A 14093-nucleotide genomic window follows, 5' to 3' on the forward strand; every position below is an offset into this window, starting at 1 on the left:
CTTCTCCCCATAACCCTATTGATTCCCCTACTAAGCAAGGGTCTACCTATTTCAGCAGTAAACGTTCCCAAGGACTCTGTCCTCACAGCTCCGAGAGAAGAAATTTCTCCTCACCTCAGTCTTTAAATTGGTACATCTTTATTCTGAGACTATGCTCTCCAGTCCTAGGCTCTTCCATGAGGGGAAGCATCCTATCACCACATATTCTGTCAAGCCCCTTAAGAATACTGTATATTTCAATGAGATGACCTTTAATTCTTCTGAACTTCAGTGAGTAGAGTCCCAATCTGTTCAGCCTTTGCTCAAAGACAGTTTGTCCAGACCAAGGTTCATCCTTGTGAACCTTCTCTGGGCTGCCTCCAATGAAATGATATCTTTCCTTACCTAATTACAAAATGTCAATATTTTAATTGTTAATACCATGAGCCTGGCTATATCTTTCTTCAATATAATGTGGTCATTTTTGAAACTCTAATTTAAAAAAAACCTATTGTATGAAAGTAGATGAGGGAGGAGGGGTAAAAGTTGAAAACAGGAGATCTCTAGGATTTCACCACTTGGCCTTGTGAAAATGCATAGGAGTAGATAGAAGATTTTTTTTATTCATTCACAGGATGAGGGTGTCGCTGGCTAGGCCAGCATTTATTGCCCATCCCTAATTGCCTAAAGGGCAGTTGAGAGTCAACCACATTGCTGTGGGTCCGGAGCCACATGTAGACCAGATCAGGTAAGGATGGCAGTTTCTCTCTCTAAAGAGCATTATTGAACCAGGTGAGTTTTACCAACAATTGACAATGGGTTTATTGTCATCATTAGATTCTTAATTCCAGATATTTATTGAATTCAAATTCCCCCATCTGCCATGGCGGTATTTGAACTTGGATACCCAGAATGTTATCTGGATCTCTGAATTAACAATCCAGCAATAATACACCAGGCTGTTGCCTCCCACAGGTAATGGAGAGAAGAGGATAGAGGAGTTGAGTGGTTATTAAACAAGGAGGAGATAAGTATATTTGGTTGAAGGGTAGAATTTAGTTTGATCATTTGAAAAATTAGAAGGTGGGCTATAAAGGATCCCATTTAATTCTGCAAGTGATTCCCTTTCCAAAGTACAGACGCGAGCTACTGGAACATCACTTCTGAAAGAAATAAAGCAAAGAAGAATTTGAGGTTACAGAGAGACAGGCAGAAGAGAAGAGGTTAATGAAATTTTAAGTAATTGATGATTTGCTGGTAATCTCAGTTTAATATTGCTCATAAAGGTGTAACAGATTTCCCCAGTCAGTGTCATGCTGGCAAGTCCAATCTCGATCCATGTCTTTTTGAACTTTGCGTCATGGTGAGAACTCTGACCTGGCAGCCTCTATCTTGCTGATGTACTCAGTAATTTTCTCCCTTGTAGGCCCTGCCTTGGTAAAACAGCCCCATTTATTGTGAAGGTTTTTCTCTTTGTGCCTACTTGCCTTGTCATATCCTTGTGCTACTTTCATAGCTACTCATCTAATGTCTATGACGTGTAGGCCTCAGGACCCATATAGAAAAGAAAAAGTAAACTAAAAGTAAACTTCGAATAATCTAATACAGCTCTTGCTCATGATCTTGTAACCTCAGCACCTCTCGCTGAGATAATTGAGATAACTCTGCCAAGCATGCGTAATGACCTGATACGAGCCTTTGGGCAAATGCCAACAAAGGACATTGAAACTCTCCATCCAGATGCTCATATTTTACTGACCTGCTCCAATTGGCCTGTCTATCAAAACAGCTTTGCAGAGGGATCAATTTTAACTCCATGATGACTGTAGCCTGTTCTTTATATTTTAAAAAGCAGGCAAATCTAAAAAGAAATTAGATCATGATAGCTATACAAACTTACCTACCTTTTGATAGTATGTGTTTGTTTATTCCATCAATTTGTGTTTTTAACTGTCTGAGCTATTGCACTTGACACAGGCAAAATGGGATCTGTTTGAACTCAACAGTCAGCAGGTGTAGGCTGCTCTCAAGTATCTTGTGAAGTAACTGCCCTTCAGCTGTGAGTGTTGCAGACTATTTGGACATGAGTATTGCAGATTTATCACACTGTCCTTACTTGATACCCACACTTCCTTGTTTTCCAGCAAGGGATTACTGATTAAAAATTCAGGCTAAGATACATAACTTTGTTTTCACCTTTTCTAATGCAGACTTGATGAGGTCAGTTCGAGCCATAGGATTTTAACAGAGCAGAAAGATGCTCTTTAACCTTTTGTGACTATACCCCCCCTCAAACATCCATCTGTTCTAATCCCATCTTCCAGCAGTTTGCCCATAGATTTGTATACTATGACATTGCACGTGTTTATCTAAATAGTTCTTAAATGTCTTGAGAGTTTCCATCTCTGCTATCCACTTAGACAAAGAATTTCAGATACCCATACCCCTTTGGGTTAAATATTTTTCCTCGTGCCCTCTAAATGACCTGCACTTTAATGAAGATAATGAAAGGGACACAGTAATTGGTGATGTGGTAAGTAGCAAGGAGAAAGCCTTGACTACAACAAAATATGAACAGGCTAGTCAGATGGCTGAAGAGTGGCAAATAGAATTTAAAGCAAGTCCCCTTTATTCTTTCCCAGTCTAAACATTTCCAACTACTTAAATATGCACCTTGCTTTTCACGCAGCAGTCACCCTTCTGGCTTATCTGAGTGAGTTTGTTTGCTTATGTGGAGGAGACTGCATTCGCCAAACTGGTTTAGACTTGCTTTGACTTGCTCATACAGGTCCCTTATAGCTAGCAGAGAAGGGCAACTTTTATGTCTGTAATGCTGGCTTGTTTGGAAACCAGAGCCAAGAGGTAATAGGATGTTCTGCTAAGAACCAATTTTATAGGTTGAAGGTTTTAAACATGGGTAGTTGATATAAATACTTCTATTTTGGCTATGATTTACACAACAGAAGCAGCCAAGACCCACGTGCAGCATCAAATGTTAGAGCGGTTGTGGCAGATGAGAACAGAGTTCAGGGAAAAGGCAGAAGGGAAAGCAGTGAGAAAGTGAGAACTGCGAAGTTGAAAGGTCAGATGAGGAGGCGGCCAGGAGCAGGAGATCAAGATCGGTAAGAGAGGATCAATTTTATACGAAATGGGTGACCGGTAGAAAAAGTATGAAATCAAAATAATGAGGGTCAGTTAGTGTTGGGTGGATGTGCATGACACTGAGTGCATGTTCAAGAATGCAGCATTTGTACATCTCACAAACATGGTGGTTGTACCATAGCGGTGAAGATTTGGGTATAAAATGCTTTGGAACGTCTATGGACCATGAAGGATGTCAAATTAAGGAGTCTTTACTGACTCTAAACAAAACACCAAGCGTCAATCTTAAAGTTCACAGTCAGTATAGAAAAACAGATGCCCTTACTGTGTGCAAAGTCTGACTTAAAACCATTGGAGTTAGTGCATTATTTTATCCTCAGGTTTTTTTGGGTTGCAGCGGTAAATTTGGCTCAAGTGGCATTTATTGGGAGGAAAATTATTCAAACACACTGAAGAATGTTATTAGTCTCATTGGTTTATTACATAAGAAATGAGAGCTATTATTCACTTTTGGAATATTGTGTTCAATTCTAGTCTCCCTGTTGTAGGAAAGATGTGAAACATGAAAAGGTTCAGAAAAGATTTACAAGGGTGTTGCCAGGTTTGGGGCGTATGAACTACAGGATGAGGCTGAATAGCCTGGGGCTATTTTCCCTGGAGCATCAGAGGCTAAGGGGGTGACCTTTCTCGAGGTTTATAAAATCATGAGATGCATAGCCAAGGTCTTATCCCCAAGGTGGGGGAGCCCAAAACTAGAGGGCATAGGTTTATGGTGATCGCAGAAAGATTCAAAAGAGACCTAAGGGGCAACTTTTTCACACAGCGGGTGGTGCAGGTATGGAATGAGCTGCTGGAGGAGGTGTGGAGGCTGGTACAATTACAACATTTAAAAACATCTGGATGAGTATTCGAATTGGAATGGTTTAGAATCCCTACGTTGTGGAATTAGGCCACTCGCCCATCGAGTCTACACTGACTATCCGAAGACCTTCCCACTTAGACCCGTTCCAAAAACCTCAGGCTGCGTTTACCATGTCTAATCCACCCAACCTGCACATCCTTGGACACTGGGCAATTTAGCCTGGCCAAAGCACCTAACCTGTACATCTTTGGACTGTGGGAAGAAACCAGAGCACCGGGAGGAAACCCGTGCAGACACGGGGAGAACGTACAAGTTCCACACAGACAGTTGCCTGAGGCTGGAGTCAAATATAGGTCCTCGGTGCTGAGTCAGCAGTGCTAACCGCTGAGCCACCGTTTCACCCCATGGGGAGGGATATGGGACAAATGTTGGAAAATGAGACTAGATTAATTTAGGATATCTGAGCAACATGGATGAGTTGAACTGAAAAGTCTGTTTCCATGCTAAACACCTCTGTCTCTATTTCTGATATTACAGCTCATGTTGGAATTTCTCCAGGGTTTATTAATTACTGATTTACTTTTATAGCAAACTTCCTGAACAGGGGTTCACGGTGTAGTGTAACACAAAATTGCCCAATGGATAAATGATTATATGGTGTTCTTAAAGCAATTATCATTTTTTGGACTTTACTCTCTAATAGAGCTGCGCAGTAACAAGTTCTAATCACAATTGGAAATACTTGTATTTCCATTAATTTGCCATTTTCTATGATGCCAGCAACCTTTTGGAACATACAGTTTCCTATTAAAATGGCCAGATATGTGTTCAATAAATTTTAACATTTACAGGTATGAGTATACAATTTAGTAAGAAGAATGAAGAGACATGATATGAAATAACTATTGAAGGAGGTATTGAAATGGACCGTTTGATAGGACAAGTTGAGGAAGTTTTTTTGTGGAAAAAGAAATGAATTCTTAGCTTTATGAACAGAGGTGAGTAATGTAAAAGAACAGTGTTGATGCTTAACCTTTATAATGAAATGACCTAGATCACAGCCAAAGTAATGTTAAATTCAGCGCATCACGCTTTAAGAAGATGCAGAATGGATTTACCAGAATGGCAGCTAGGATGAATGATATCATTTAGGGTGCGTTTATCTGTGCCATGATACTAGGAGAAGCATATTCTTTTGAAAGTGAGAGTTAGTTTTAAGTGTGGTTCTGCTTTCTGTCATTGAATAATGCATTTTTTTCTGCAAGAGATTATCTTATAAATGTCCTCCTTTATATTAAAATGAATTAGTGGAGGATTATTGCGGCAATTCACACTCAGAGACCTGAACTAGATGATTGTAACTGTGGCATTTCACTGTCGATTTAAAAAAAAATCATTTTGACTAAAATATTTAAGAAAAAATAACAAAGAACTGCGATTGAAGATCTCATTATCTATCGACTTGAGTTGACTGGATTGTGTAGAAATTCCCTGTACAAAGTCATTCTAACTTGTTCACTGCTTCAGTTTGTGTTGGTGACCACACCGTTGGTGGAAGGCACAGACATAATTGTTCCTGAAGCCTTGTCGGTCAGCAACAGTGCTACACTAGCCCACTTTGTTTCCTTCAAGCAGAGAAAGTATGAGGAAATTTGATAGAGATATGCAAAACCTTAAATTGTTTTGATAGATTAATTAAGGAGCAATTGATTCCAGTGGCAGATGAGCCATTGTCCAAAGAACATTGATTTAATTAAACAATTAACAAGAGGATGAGGCTCTGCAAGTATCGTCATCGTCACTGAAGGAGGATCCAGCTCCTCGGTGGAATTAGCAAGACTGAAGCATTTACAACAATTTTCAGGCAGAAGAGCCAAGTGCTTTATCTTGAAGTCTCCAGCATTACAAATGCCAGATTTCAGCCAGTTCTATTCTCTATTCTATTCTATTCTCTACAGCCTATTCTATCCTCTCTGATTTCAAGAAGTGGCTGAAGGCACTGGATTCTGCAGATGCCCTGATAATGTTCTAATGAAAACATGTGCTCCAGAATTAACTGCCCCTTAGCTAAGTTGTTCCAGCACAGCTACAACATTGACATCTACCTAATGAGGATAATTCCCCTGTTACGTTCTGTCCAGGAAAAGCAGGACTAGTTCAAGTCAGCTGTTTATTGCCCCTCCAGCTACTCTCAATCAGAAAAGCGATGGAAGGGTTCAGGAGTGCTATCATGTGACACATGCACCACAATCACCTGCTAATAGATGCCTAGTTTGGATTCAACCACTCACTACCTGATCTCCTTACAGCCTTAGTTCAAAAATGTGATGGGGGTTATCATTAACCAGAAGCTCAGCTTGACTAACGATTTAAATACTATGGCTGCAAGAGCAGGTCAGATGTTGAGAGGCTGAGCATATTGGATAGCGTAATATCCACATGTCCCAGGATGTGTTAGTCACTGGATCAGGTGCCTCCCAGCTCACTTATCAATGCAAGCAAGATGTGTGCGTTGGCAGATTGCATGGCAAAAGAGCCAGAGATTTTTGCCACTTCTGGTATCTGCTGTGCTTGAAAGTTGTGAGGCTGTATTTGATGACCAGGTGAACGCTACTTGAGACAATGCATATTAGCTCTGAAGCAGTATCAATGGACTTAATGCTCACTCTGCTTTCTCTCCACAGATGCAGCCAGACCTGTTGAGCTTTTCCCACAATTTCTGTTTTTGTTTGTGTCAGATCTCCAGCATCCAGTTTGTTGGTTTATGCCAGTAATACATTTAATGGCTCCTTGATATGCGTATGGATCTGCTCTCCTTCACTCTTTAGCCATTGGTGGTCAGCAAAGCCAGAAGGGGTCAAGAGCCTTAACTTCACTTCATTTGCCCCTTCCTCTCAAAGTGACTGAGTGCTGTCAGCATCTGCCCACAGGGAGGAGGAGTGACAGACAAGCTCCCAGCAGCTTCTCTGGATACTCCAGATGTGTCCTACCCTCCATCCCTCACTGCCTGTGATCCCAATATCTACGACAAGTCAAGGTGAATAAGATAAACCTGCATCATTGGGCAGAAAACTGTCAGCAGGCTACATTGTTCAGGCTGAAAGCTGTGAGGAGATGACTGCCCAACTATTCAAAGTTATCAGTGCATACTACACAGTTAGCCAACTCCATCCCAGCAGCAGAAGTCAGGCCAGCATGACTTCATAGTGCGAGGGGGGAGAAGAAGAGAGAAATGAGAATATTTTGGTGGCGTGAGTATTCAAGTGTTGTGTAAGTTCAATGCGTTTAGTCTATGTTCGTATACTTACTATTATGCCTGCGGTTGTCTAATTGTCACAGTAAGATCAGTTAAAGTGAAAGAATAGGGGACATCTTCATCCAGCAGAGGGATGCGCTGCGCCACAGTTATCAAATATGGTTCCTCTCATAAAAAAACAAGGTAGCTGACTGCAGATAGCCTTAGTCTCATCTGTCAGGGAGCCATGCAAGCATTACTTGAGAATTATAGCCAGCATTATACAGATGATTGATTTGATTTATTGTCATGAGTATCAAAGGATAGTGAAAAGCTTTGTTTACGAGCAGTACAGGCAGATCATTTTAAGCAAGGATGTACAGATCAGAGGTTGCAAAAAGACATAAACAGAGGAATACAGGTTCAGTTGCACAAGGCGTATGCCAGGCGAGATCAATGTTAGCATGATCAGCTTTATTTGAGTCTGCAGAGTTCATTCATCAGTTAAACAATGGCTGGGAAGAAGCTGTTCCTGAATCTGACAGTGCATGTGTTCTGGCTTCTGTATCCTCTGCCTGACAGAAGAGATTGTTGGAGATCATTACCAGGGTTCGATAGGTATTTGATGTTGGTGGCTTTTCCGCAGTAGCTGTGTAAATGGAGTCCATAGATGTGGGCTGTACATGTCGTCTTCTGTAGTTTATTACGTTCCGGGGCAGAGCAGTTGCCATTACCATGCCATTATGCACCCAGACAGTATGCTTTCTATGGTGTATTTGTAAAAGTTGGTGAGGGTCCTTATGGACATACCAAATTTCCCGAGCCATCTGACGAAGAAGAGACATTGTTGTGCTGTCTTGACTATCGCTTCTATGTGGGAAATCCAGGACAGATTGTCGGTTATCATCACTGAGGAACTTGATGCTCTCTCCCGTCTCAATCTCAGTTGCGTTGATGTAGATGGGAACATGTTCTCCTTTCTTTTTGAAGTCAATGATCAGTTCTTTAATTTTTGCCAACTTTAAGAGAGAGCCTGTTCTCATTGCACCATGTCACCAAGCCCTCTATCTCCCTTTTGTATTTTGACTGGTCTTAACACAGTGGAGTCGTCAGCAAACTTTTGTAGATGGCATTCGTTCAGAATTTGAAAACACAGTCTTGGGTATACAGAGAGTACAGTAGGGGGCTGAAGATGCACGTTTGGGGGCCTCCAGCATTGAGTGTTATTGGGGAGGAGGTGCAGTTACCTGTCTTCACCAGTTGTGGTCTGTGGGTTAGAAAGCTGAGGATCTATGAGATGTGGAGGCTGAAGGCAGGAGAGGCGCCAGAACCTGGGATGTTTTCACATGCACCTTTAGGAAAAATGCATCAGGAATTTTTGAGTCATTATAACTCATGAGGCAAAGCTTTATACTACATCTGTGTTTCTCAGAAGACTGCTGTAACATTTGTGATGACCCATGGTCATCATTTCCCTCATTTCCCTCATTGCACAATGCTGTGGAGAAAGTCGATGGACACATCACAGCCCTTTACTGTATAAGTGCTGTCATAAAAATGCAAGGGTACAGTGAAAGCTAAAGGGCTGTCAAGGCGTAATGGTAGTGTATCTTCCTCAGAAGCACAAGGTCTGGGTTCAAATCCCACTTGCTCCAGAGGTGTTTCATGTCACATCTGAACAAGTTGATTAAAATATCTTGACGTTAAGAGTTGAAATGCGGTGAGGACTCTTCTGGTGCGATGGTAACATTCCTATCTCTGGGCTAGGAGGCCTGGCCTCAGACCCACCTAATCCAGAGGTATGTCATAACGTATTCCAAAATATTTTGAAATATCCATAATTAATACTATGCACCTTCTTTTCTGTTTCCTATCACCACTTGAAAACGTATGATGACGTTCATCCTGCCTGGGCTGTTGTGAATGATACCACTCAACCAATTCAAACATCAGTGCAACCTCTTCAGAAAGTCTAGACTAGACATGGACTAGACTAAGCTAGACTAACACTAACCATGCTGGCTAAAAAGAAATGCAGGAGCCATGGAAATCTTTTGACAAAAATGAGATTTCTGAGATGCCCAGGAGCAAGACCAAAGAGGGTCTGGATGTGATGCTATTTGGAGGCTTGGAGCAGACTTGAAGTGTCGAATAGGCTGTATTTGCACTGCAGCCATTCTGAAATTCCTTGAACCTGTTTAGCATCCTGCACTAGCTCCCATTTATTTTGCAGATCAATGCACTGTTTTATTTTGATACAAAATCCTTGCTGCTGTCTTCTGTGCCTTCGATGAGCAGTCAAATAAAAGCTGACAGTTGGAAATCTAAAATAGCAGTTGAAAGTGCTGGAGACAGTCTGTAGGTATAGCAACATCTGTTGCAGTCCCAAAGAAAATTCATACCGGACTCAACATGAATTTTGTTTCTCTCTGCATGGATGCTGCTAGATCTGCTGAGTTTTTGTGGCTGTTTCTTGGAGTAAGCATCACTGCCAGAGGAACAGAGATAACAAGGTGTAGAGCTGGATGAACACAGCAGGCCAAGCAGCATCAGAGGAGTAGGAAGGCTGACATTTTGGGCCTAGACCCTTACTTGGATTTACTCCTGTTATTGTTTTTTAATTTGAAGCAGACTGTGAGAAATGTGGGACAGCACGGTGGCTCAGTGGTTAGCACTGCAGCCTCACAGCACCAGGGACCCAGGCTCGATTCCAGCCTTAGGCGACTGTCTGTGTGGAGTTTATACGGTGAACAGATTAGATCGCCAAGAAAGAGATGTCAAGCAGTGTGTTCCTTGGATGCAGCTGTTTTGACAGAATAATGCATGCCGTGAATTGGATAACCGTGCAACAGTGAGGATGTATGTTGCCGTCTTGTCCTTCTACCTTATGTTTATATGGAAATCCAAGTTTCTGCACTGACATTGCCATTGGTTTTTAATACAGTTGTGAAATGTGGTCAACATTTATTATCTTTCCCTTTGTTTGCCTTGGAGAATGTGATAGTGAGCTGGAACACTCGGCTTACTTTCTTTCTGGAAGTTAAAGTGAGTGAACCTCCTATTGTTTCAACCCTTGTGACATATTGTTGACAATACTTCTTGTAAATAAATGTTTCAAACTCATTTGTACCATCTCACAGTTAGGACCAATGTAATGCAGAGGGATTAAATGTATAATTTTGATAGTTTAGTTTGTGGACACACCCTTTCCTCCCTTTCTTTGTAACTGTAGCATAGTTATCTATATAACTGAAGTCATTTAATCATGGATCCTACCGTTGACAGTCACCCTGGCTCTCATTTAAAAGCTGGATGGTTCTGGGTAGAGACTCAAATTACTGTATCTGGCGAGTTGTCTGTGTCAGCAGTAGTGGAGTTCAATTTTATTCAATGCTCTTAAAACTTCTAAAAACATCTTACAAGTGCTCAAAACACTATAAAGGGATTCAAAGCCAGCTCCTGCTGACCAGGTGAATCAAGCTCTTGTGTTGGAAAATTGGTGGACTCCCCGTACTGTGTTGCATTACTGACCACCTGTACCTGCTGTACTGATGATTTAACCATCCAGGGCTCTTGATCTGCTTTCTCCCATTGTCACTTTGCTCCATTGTTTAACCACTTATGACCCTAATTACCTGTTTCTAGAGTGAATGCAACTAATTAATTTATTCATTTGTTTTCTTGAAGTGCTATGTAAAGATGCAATCCCACTCAAATCAGCAAATTACTTGTAATTTCTCAACAAGGTATCCTCCAACTGAAGCCTATAATTATCTAAGCATGTGGTATTAACTGTTTAAAGAATGTTGAAATTTCAAAATGGACAATTTCAGGTGATTAATTTCTAGGGAATCTATTTTCAAAAGTTAGAAAATAAAATCTTGACCTTCTAGGGATTACGATTTAGCTGATAAACATAAGATATTCATTCTGATCGATATTCTAAATGAAACGCTATGGAAAAAGATATGGTTTTGAACTAGTAAAATCCAAGTTCTGGTCTGATGCCAGGGACAAGTTCTTCCTCAAAGTGGCCTTTGTGGGGATTTAAGAGCAAAAGCTGAATAGTCTCAAAAGCATTTGAATCGTGCACTGAAAGGTTTGTAGCTTTGGAAAGATGACTAGATATGCAAATTTGCCACCCTTATTATATGTGTCCTTCTGATCATTGTATGATCTCATGTTGACGTGTGTGATCCTTTGCTGATAATTTGAGGTTACTTTGTAAGGGTAATGGAGAATATGTACAGGGATAAGCTTAATGTCCTGAAAACAGGTGTAAATGGTTGCAAAATTCTGCTGTGGGTTCTAACATCAGGAATTAAGGACATGAAACCAGTTTTATCACAGTTTTCACAACTGCTTGTAAATGTGGTTTTGATAGCCACAGATTCATCCCATCGGTGGAGAGTGAAACCTGTTGTGCTGTCTTTCAGTACTGCATTTTAAACTCAACACAAAGACTGAAAGCAGTTACTCAGCCAGAGTAGAGAGTATGTTAAGAGTTTGATTCCTGTTTGTCTGATGAGATCTTGGTGCTCTTGTCATTTCTACTCCAAGAATTTGCAGCGGACTTGAGAATTGGTAAAGTCCACTGAGTCATCAGCTACCTTCCTGCCTGGAGAGATTCTGAAGTATTTTTGTATCTTCAAAATCTCTTCGATTATTGCTCACGAATCAGATTGAGCGTTATCCCTTCTGTACGAGTTCATTCGTTTTGGTTTTGTTCACATGGATATCTGCATGTTTAAAGTGCATAAATAGACTGGAATGTTGATGTTTAGGTGGCTTAGAAAGACAACTGTCATATGAAAATATGCTCCAAATAGAAAGCAGGTGTTATGGTTTTCTCTTATCTAGAAATATCCTTATTATCTGTCTTGAGTCTTTCACTCAACACATTTGATGGGAAGCATTTCTAGATAGTCAATTCCAATCAGATATCACAGCAAGATCTAACAGAGTCACTTCATTCACCAGCACCTCACTGTCATCGGCCTTTCACCGTACAAGGATGTGGCCATCACTGGCTAAGCCAGAATTTATTGCCCAATCTTTATTGCCCAGAGATCTGTTAAGAGTCAACTGCATTGCTGTCACACGTAGGCCGCAGCAGCAATTTGGAAAAGGCGAATTTACAAACAAGAAGCTCAAGTCAAACATTAGATCAAGAACTGCCAGCAACACTTGACTCTCAGGAGTTGAATATTGTCTGCCCTTGAAAGTGAAAGTAAAAGGCATTGCTCACAGTGAAGAGAACCATGATCTGTGTGTGGATGAAGCTTCAGTCAGTCATGTGGGCTGGCGAGATACAAATGCAGTCATAACAAGGAGATGCCTTCGAAATGAGGACTGTGGGAAAGGGTTCACTACCCGGCTGACCTGGAAAAAGGTGAGGGTGTGCTTTAAGATGGTGGTGGAATAGGGCTCCTGAGCCAGAGCTCATCCTCTCCATCTGTTTCTTTTATCTCCTTTTATTCCTTTTTTATTGGTGGTGAGGAGTTCAGCCAGCACAGATTTGAGGTGAAGCCCAGTGTAAACTTGGTTCGTCCATGGGCTTTTACCTTTTTCTTCTTTGCTCTTTTTTATTTTACCCTTTTAATGTTACTTACCTTCACTGGAGAGCGCCTGGCAGTTTCAGATGGCTGCTTTGCCAAGATCAGCCCAGTGGTCACATGGTGGTGATGTAATCAGTAGAGGCAAGATGGCACCGAAGAACAGTGACATGGTCCTGTAGCAGCAACACAACAAGGGGACTAGTTCAGATGATAGTCTCAGTGTCAGGGTGGAACAGCCCGGATCCGGGCCCATGGCTGTGCACTTAAGGATTATAATACTAAACTTTTAGCTTTATTTCTTTATTTTCCAATTTATACTTAAGATGTTTATACCTATGTACGTTTGTAGCCAAGATGACACTGGAGAATGGTGAGTTTGTACAGTTTTCTTAGCATACCTGTATCCCTGTACATGTGTTAATAAAACCTAATTCTAATTCAGGAACAAAACAAAGTTCCTGGAAAAGCTCAGCAGGTCTGGCAGCATCTGTGGAGGAGAAAACAGAGTTAACCCTTCCTCAGAACTGATGGTGGCTGGGAAAACATCAGTTTATATGCAGAAAAATAGGGAGGCGAGTGGGGTAGGGACTAAACCGTAGGATAGAGCCCAAAGAGAGAGAAAGACGGTTGGACAGACAAAGGAGTTACTAACGATCGGGCTGGGAGGGCGAATAGTTGTTAATGGGGACTGTTAGTGACTAATTCTAAATGCTGTCCAGAATAAAAGAAAGCTTTACTCCAGAGCAAAAGTCAGTTCGGTCTGTAGTGTCCTTTTCAGTCAAGAAAGAGCTATCAAGTATCCTCAACTACAAGCTGTTGGCTTGTACCATATGGTTATGGCACCTCAACAGCAGATACAAGTGTTTAACTGCTATGCAGATTAATTTCTCTAACTCACCTCCAAAACCCTATGGCCAAAGACGTTTTTCCTGAACACCCTTAATCCTTTCATCTGTTGCTTTAAATCAGTGCCCCTTTAAAGTATCTAAATTTCTGGCAACTGAAAACTGTTCTGTTCACAGCAAATTCTGCTGGTTCTCAACCATTATTAAAAGTTTGTAACATATGTCTTGATATCTAGGGATATGCAATGTGAAGTTTTGTTGAAGATGCTTTAATGTGCTTTTTTATTGGGATATTTGTGTCTTGTTTTATGTGATGTGATGAGTAGAACTATTGTATTTTCCTTTCCTGAAGCTAATTAAGGTTTGTCATCTTTATTCTCACCACCCAGCACTGTCACATTTTTCGCCGTGTTGTTTTACACATTTGATCTTGAAAAGTGGTTATCACCATGTTATTGAATCATCTGGAGACCACAGTTGAACCCAATTATCTCTTCACTTACAATCCCCTA

At 41.0% G+C, this 14093-nt stretch overlaps 1 protein-coding gene across 1 annotated transcript in view; it reads left to right on the forward strand.

Annotated features, from left to right (window-relative positions):
• Window positions 1-14093, forward strand: part of cep72 (centrosomal protein 72) — a 161343-nt gene that overhangs the window by 44297 nt on the left and 102953 nt on the right. The window lies entirely within an intron of this gene.

The sequence above is a fragment of the Stegostoma tigrinum genome, chromosome 2 (assembly GCF_030684315.1).
Source record: "Stegostoma tigrinum isolate sSteTig4 chromosome 2, sSteTig4.hap1, whole genome shotgun sequence".
In the NCBI taxonomy this organism is placed as follows: Eukaryota; Metazoa; Chordata; class Chondrichthyes; order Orectolobiformes; family Stegostomatidae; genus Stegostoma; species Stegostoma tigrinum.